The sequence below is a fragment of the Triticum aestivum genome, chromosome 6B (genome assembly GCF_018294505.1).
Source record: "Triticum aestivum cultivar Chinese Spring chromosome 6B, IWGSC CS RefSeq v2.1, whole genome shotgun sequence".
Lineage (NCBI taxonomy): Eukaryota > Viridiplantae > Streptophyta > Magnoliopsida > Poales > Poaceae > Triticum > Triticum aestivum.
Genome location: NC_057810.1, coordinates 254838408 through 254846518, shown reverse-complemented (window position 1 = coordinate 254846518; position 8111 = coordinate 254838408).

The window sequence follows — 8111 nt, the reverse complement described above, 5'->3', positions numbered from 1 at the left end:
GATCCCCATCGCCAGCAGCCCAAGAAAGGTTCCCCTCCCCTCCCTCCCTCCCTCCCTCCCCTACGCCTCCTATTGCTGTGATTGATTTCGTTGCTGTGATTGATTTCGTTGATAGTTTAGTTCCTGATATCTCTAGTCCGGTAGCTATTCTTTGGATCTCAAGTAAGCCTCGTGTTCTTGCTTGCGGAATCGTTGACATATACTATATGCTGGTCCTTGCTCAAGATTTGTATAGAGGAGGAATTGAAACATATTGTGTTTAAATAAAACATGATATAGTTGGAGCCAGAGCCCTATATGGACCTTACTGGTTCTTGCTGAAGATATATTGTACTTTCTACTAACGGTATAACTTTTGTGATATGTATTGTTATGTTGGTAAAATAGACAACCTAGATTTACACGCAGGATCTCTAATCCAGAGAGGAGGGAGTATAAGATAGCAAATTTACTTGCAATAAAACAGGGGCTGTTAATTGTAGTTTTGTTTTGTGTAGAAGCAGAGTGCATGAAATATGGGGCTTTTCTGGATGCTGCTGTTCTTGGTAGGATGAACAAGTGGCACCTTGTAGGGTCTTGATTGGTTATGTTGCAAACTGAATATGTAGCTGCTAGGACACAGTTTCCAATCTAGTCTGTAGTAGTGACATGCTAGTTTAGCACATACTGCTTGTAGTGGGTAGTAGTGGAATGCTATTTTAGATGGTCTATTACTATGTAGGACCTTAATTGGTGGAGTCTCAACGCTGAACTGGGTAGTAGTTAGGAGTCAATTTCTTTAATCCTAGTGTAGCTGCTCCCTTAATACTTGTCTGTAGGTTCTTAATTGTTGGTGTCTCAAAAACTAAATATGTTTTCATAGCATAACTTGAGGGATAGTTTGTTTAGTAAAGTGCGAATTTAGCTATCCCTTACTATATAGATGATTGATCTTTGTCAAAAAATATGTGGATGATTGATAGTACGCTTCCTGTTTCTGCACACAGTGCACTCTGTTATGAACTATATGTATGCTGCACTTTCTTCGTCCGAGTGCATCGATGTAGACGTTTTCCTGCTTGTTGTTGGGAGTGAAAATAAGAACCTCTTCTCCCTGGTTAGCAGTAAATACTGCATGGGCAATGCCTACTGTTTTCTCTTCTGAAATTTATGAATGTCAGTGGATCAACATCTATGTGCCATAAATTGCATTTTCCCTGTTTGCTTGTTGAGGAAACATGTTTTCCATTTACTTGTTTGGCTCATGCTGTTCTTGCTAGGATAACAAAATGGTACCATGTGGGCTCCTGATTGCTGGTATCTGAAAACTGAATTTGTAGCAGTCAGAACTCAGTTGCCAATGTGTTGAAGCAGAGCACATTTGTGTTGAAGCAGAGTGCATGAAAGATAATGATTTTGCAGGTACCCCGAGAGGCCCTTGAGTTTGCCGGTATGTCGATTAACTTCCGTTCCGGCAAATTCGGGTTCTCCATATGTCCTATTTTCAGCAAAGGTCATGCTGAAATTTTCCGTGAATTTTAGCATGACTTTGCTAAAAATAGGGCATATGGGGTACTTGTGACTAATGCATGGGCCGGGGTATCGTAGTAGTTAATTAAGTAGGATCAAGTGCCCCGGCGTACTTGTGACTAATGCATGGCTTTTAGGGTGCCTCGGTGTCGATAAAAAACGAAATGATGAAAGCTTAGGCTTTTAGGGTGCCTCGGCGTCGAAAAACCCTCAATGATAAAAGCTTAGATTTTAGGATGCCTCAGTGTCGACAAACCCTAAATGATGAGACCATGATCTTGTTCCTTGACAATAACCAACTTTTTGACCAAACTTTGTTTCTTTTAGAGAGAAGCATGGCCCACAACGATGAGGCCGGGAGTTCGGGCGGCAAGGCTTTCTGGGAGCTGTCCCAGGAGATGGAGGAACAACCTCACTTGTATGAGGCCGCCGCCTTCCCCACCGATCCTGAGACCACTGATGGTGCCGCCGAGGATGACCCCACTGATGGTGCCAGAGGGCAAGGGCTTTGTGGATAACTCCATCGGGCGTATGATCGTCTTGTGTTTTGATGACATCCACGCTATGTTGAACCTTCATCCGCTGCACTACACCTTCGTTCGGCTATTTTCGCTGAGTATGGAGATGCGGATCATTCGCGACAAGACCCCGGACATCGTGATAGTCGACCCCTTCTACATGCGTGCCAAGATCTTGGGCAGCGCTGGGGACCGGCAAGTCGCGAGTTCTTACCTCGAAGGCGTCATTCTGGCAAACCAAAATAAGGATAACTTCCTCGTGCCTTACTTTCCCGAGTAAGTCCTCCCCTCAACCGGCCCGTAACATATGAATTCTTACATTTCGATCGTTTTTATTTTAACATTCCGTGTTTTCTGCAGTGACACGCATTGCACGCTCATCCTCCTAAGCCCCAAATATTCCATGGCCACGTATTTCGACCCGGACCGTCAGTCGAACGTAGACTACACAAATGTCAAGAAGGTTCTTGATGATGTTCTCCCCGGCTACGCCAAATCTGGAGGCACCTTCACCAAGCATATTCGTAAGTACGGCAAGCATGTGTTCTCCCACAATACGATGTTCTGCTGTGTCAAGCAGCCGCCTGGCGGTCAGAAGGGTGCCTACTACGCCATCCATCACATGCGGGCGATCGTACGGGACCATCATCAACTTCTGCTACCGAGTAAACTCAAAGATTGGGCAAAGAGCGTGTCGGCAATCCAGGACGCGGACCTCCGACAAGAATTCTTTCGCATCCAGTCGGAGTTTGCGGAAATCATCCATCAAGATGTCCTTCGTACCTCGGGGCAGTTCTACCTCAAGAATCAACCGTCCAACAGTGACATCGACACAATGCTACAAATGCAGGCTGACAACGACTGTTATTTCATGACTCCCATGATAGACGGCGGCTTCATCCACGCTCTGGTCCCTTGAGTCGAGTCGAAAGCAGTGATGCTGTGTCTAGTTCTGAAACATCGATTGGCTCATGTTGTAATTAAACTTTAATGAACTTGTAGTATGTCTCTTTGGTTTCGAGAGTCGTTCAACTTAGATGTAATCGATGCTATTAATGTCTTGCTTTTCTCCTCCGATCATTCTGTTGCATACTTATATATTGCTTATGTATTGTCTATTAATTGGTACTAACGTTTCGTTTGGCTAGTGCATAGCGATGCCGACGTATGTCGTGTACAAGGGTAAGGTTCCCGGAGTCTACGATGACTGGGAGGAGTGTCGGAGACAGGTTCACCGATTCAGCGGTAACAGTTACAAAGGGTACACCACTAGGGCCGAGGCCGAATCTAGATACGCCCGCTATCTAGCGGGAGAGGGGAGGGAGCGTTGGAGGAACCGGATGAAGACGAGTTTCATCGTGATGATGCTCATCGTGATGACCGCAGCTCTCTTCTATGTGATGGTAGTTTAGATGATCGATATCGACTTGTAATGTGAAGGCAAACTCGCTACTCGCGGTCTCGAGACTTGTAATATAATGTTCTATCTTTGTTCGGTCTTTTCAATTCGGAGACTAATATGATAAATTGTATTCGGAGACTAATATGATCAATTGTATTCAAAGACTAATCTTCTATTGTATTCGATGAATCTGTTGTTGATGTGTGCTTTCTATATTTTGTCAAATTATACATTTTGTAACCTGTGCAAAAAACAGAAAATAAAAAATAAAAAATAAACCTAATATTCATACTAATGGCGCATCACATGACAGTGCGCCATTAGTATGACAAAGCATACTAATGGCGCATCACAGGACAGTGCGCCATTAGTATGCCGCGGTTACTAATGGCGCATCCCGTTGTAGTGCGCCATTAGTATGCCAAAGCACCTGGGTATACATGGCCCCTGGGAGGCATACTAATGGCGCACCCTGGCCTATACTAATGGCGCACCAGTGGTGCGCCATTAGTAAAAATTACTAATGGCGTGCTAGTAATGGCGCACCACTGATGCACCATTAATGGCCAAATTAGGTGCGCCATTATTTGCAACCTTGCCATGTCCTTTTGAGCATGTTATAGTGTTTTCTGGACATAGCTCAGTGTTCATGTTTTGTAATGATTTACCTGTACTTCATGCCCATGCCTTTTGTTCTTACGTTGAGATGCTGTAGCATATTGTTTTGATGCTTGCCAGATGCCTAGTTGCTGTTGTGGACAACTTGTCCTTTAAACTTGTTTCATGTGTATGAGTTGAACCGTTGCTCCGTTTTGAGTGTGCTCTATATGAAACTTGCTTGATTTTGCATGAAGTTTCATATGATCATGTTGCATCCATGTTTTGAGAATGTTTGCTTGATGTTTGAATGTATTTTGCATCAATGCCATGTTTAACTTGTTTTGCTCATATCTTCTAGGCCGTAGCTCTGAATTAAATGAACTTTATATGTAACTTGACTAGAATCTCGTGTAGATCATCTTGGTGCATCTTAACTTGATGTTTAACAACTTGAACATAAGGTATATTCAGTTCTTGATCAATTTCGAAATTTGCATATGACGACTTACCGGACTTGTAATTTGTTATTTCCGACCTCATTTAAACTTGCTTTGATGTGTTGCTCTTGTATGCATCATCTCTTGACATGAGAAGCTTCATGTAGCTTTGTCATGCATCATGCTTGGTTGTGCATCATGCCATGTTTATGTGTTGTGTGTTTACCTTGTTTTTTGCTTCTTTCCGGTTGTGCTCCTTCTCGTTAGTTCCTGTTTCGTTGCGATCGTGAGGATTTGTTCGTCTAAGCTTGGTTCGTCTTCGTGGCTTTATCTTCTTCATGGACTCGTTCTTCTTCCTTGCGGGATTTCAGGCAAGATGACCGTCACCTTGGATCTCATTACTATCATTGCTATGCTAGTTGCTTCGTTCTATCGCTTTGCAGTGCTACCTATATCTTGTCTATCAAGCCTCCAAGATTGCCATGTCAGCCTCTAACCTTTTTCACCCTTCCTAGCAAATCGTTGTTTGGCTATGTTACTGCTTTTGCTCAGCCCCTCTTATAGCATTGTTAGTTGCAGGTGTAGTTGAAGATTGCTCCATGATGGACAGGATTATGTTGGGATATGACAATATCTCTTATTTAATTAATGCATCTATATACTTGGTAAAGGGTGGAAGACTCGGTTTTATGCCCGGTGTTTTCTTCCACTCTTGCCGCCCTAGTTTCTATCATACCGGTGTTATGTTCCTTGATTTTGCGTTCCTTACGCGGTTGGCTGATTTATGGGACCGCCTTAACAGTTCGCTTTGAATAAAACTCCTCCAGCAAGGCCCAACCTTGGTTTTACCATTTGCTTCACCACCACCTATACTTCTCCCTTAGGAGTCGCGCTCTCGAGGGTCATCTTTATTTTAGCCCCCCCCCCGGGACCAGTGCTTCTCTAAGTGCTGGTCCGTACCGAGCTGTCTGTGGGGACATCTCGGGGAAACTTGAGGGCTGGTTTTACTCGTAGCTAGTCTCATCCGGTGTTGCCCTGAGAACGAGATATGTGCAGCTCCTATCAGGATTGTCGACACATCGAGCGGCTTTGCTGGTCTTGTTTTACCAGTGTCGAAATGTCTTGTAAACCGAGATTCCAAGACTAATCGTGTCTTCCCGGGAGAAGGAATATCGTTTGTTGACCGTGAGAGCTTATAATGGGCTAAGTTGGGACACCCCTGCAGGGTATAAACTTTCGAGAGCCGTATCCGCGGTTATGTGGAAGATGGGAATTTGTTAACATCCGGTTGTAGAGAACTTGACACTTGACTTAATTAAAACGCATCAACCGCGTGTGTAACCGTGATGGTCTCTTCTTTGCGGAGTCCGGGAAGTGAACACGATTTTTGGGTTTTGTTTGAACGTAAGTAGTTTCTGGATCACTTCTTGATCTTCTAGCTTCTCGACCGTTCTGTTTGCTTCTCCTCTTGCTCTCATTTGCGTATGTTAGCCACCATATATGCTTAGTCGCTGCTGCAACCTCACCACTTTACCCCTTCTTTTCCCATTAAGCTTTGCTAGTCTTGATAACCATGGTAATGGGATTGCTGAGTCCTCGTGGCTCACAGATTATTACAACAACAGTTGTAGGTACAGGTTATGCGATGATCATGATGCGAGAGTGATGTTTGCTTGTTTTGGAGTTCTTCTTCTGCTTCTTCTTCGATCATGAGATAAGTTCCAGGTCGGCAGCCTGGGCTAGCAGGGTGGATGTCGTTTGAGTTCCTGTTTGTGTTTCATCCGTAGTCGGATGGTGCTCTTATGTAAGATGGTGTTGTATTCGTGTGTTATTGTATGCCTTTTGTATTTATCCCCATCTATTATGTAATGTTGATGTAATGATATCCACCTTGCAAAAGCGTATCAATATGCGGTTCTATCCTTGGTGGGACCTTCGAGTCTCTTTAGGATAGTATCACATATTGGGCGTGACAGGGGGGTGATGATTTGACGGCTCATTGGGCATTACTGCGGCGCTACGACCCGGGTGTGTCTACTGTGCAGTTGTGCACTCTAATTTGTGCATATGGCACGTGGACCCCGTTGTCGGATGCCCCACATATCAGCGAAAGGAAGTAGACAGAAAGGAGTAACTAGTTACACATAAATATATTTTTGACAGAGAGACACTCCCTCTATAAAGAAATATACAAATCTTTTATATCACAACTTTATACATAAGAAAAATCAAGGGGAATATATATAACATATATAATTATAAAAAACAGAGTTGTTTTTAACACAGTATAGACGAGTTGGTGATGATGATGTGCCTACCATCCTGCAATATAGGCCGTCCGATTTATATTTGACGGATAGGAAGGAAACTATGGATTAGGGGGTATCTGGACAGCCGGACTGTGTACAACGTCCGAACCATTGAAGCGTGGAGATACAAGGCTCAAGACTTTAGCCCGTGTCCGGATGGGACTCTCCTTTGCGTGGAAGGCAAGATTGGCGATCCGGATATTGTGTTTCCTTTCTTGTAACCGACTACATGTAAACCCTAGCCCTCTCCGGCGTCTATATAAACCGGAGAGGTTGGTCCTTTGTAACGCCCTCGATGCGACTATATCTCCCACGTGTCGAAGCACGACTTAGAGGCATAACCACATTGAAAGCATTGTCGCAAGTGAGGTAATCTTCACACAACCCATGTAATACATAAGGGAAAGAGATACATAGTTGGCTTACAGTCGCCACTTCACACAATACATAAATAAACATCCATCATCCAGATTACACTCAAGGTCCGACTACGGAACCAAAATAAAAAAAGACTACCCCAAATGCTACACAGATCCCCGATCGTCCCAACTGGGCTCCACTACTGATCGTCCGGAAATGAAACATAGTAACGACCAAGGGCCTCATCAAACTCCCACTTCAGCTCAGTTACGCCATCTGCGCTGGTATCCTCGGCACCTGCATCTGTTTTGGTAGAATCTGTGAGCCACGGGGACTCAGCAATCTCACACCCGCGAGATCAAGACTATTTAAGCTTAAGGGAAGGGTGGAGTGGTGAGGTGGAGCTGCAGCAAGAGACTAGCATATAGGGTGGCTACATTCGCAAAAGAGAGCGAGATGAGAAGCAAGGCATGGTCGTGAAGCTAGTAGCGATCAAGAAGTGATCCTAGAACAACCTACGTCAAACATAACTCCAACACCGTGTTCACTTCCCGGACTTCGCCGAGAAGAGACCATCACGGTTACACACGCGGTTGATGTATTTTAATTAAGGTCAACTTCGGGTTTTCTACAACCGGACATTAACAAATTGCCATCTGCCTCATAACTGGGGGCATGGCTTTCGAAAGATAATACCCTGCAGGGGTGTCCCTACTTAGCCCATCATAAGCTCTCACGGTCAACGAAGGATAAACCTTCTCCCGGGAAGACCCGATCAGTCTCGGAATCCCGGTTCGCATGACATTTCGACAATGGTAAAACTAGACCAGCAAAGCCGCCCGAAGTGCCGACAAATCCCGATAGGAGCTGCACATATCTCGTTCTCAGGGCACACTGGATGAGCCAGACGTCGGGTTGGCATAGACCCTGGTTGCCCAAGGGGCGCCGGACATCGCTCAGGTTGGACCAACACTAG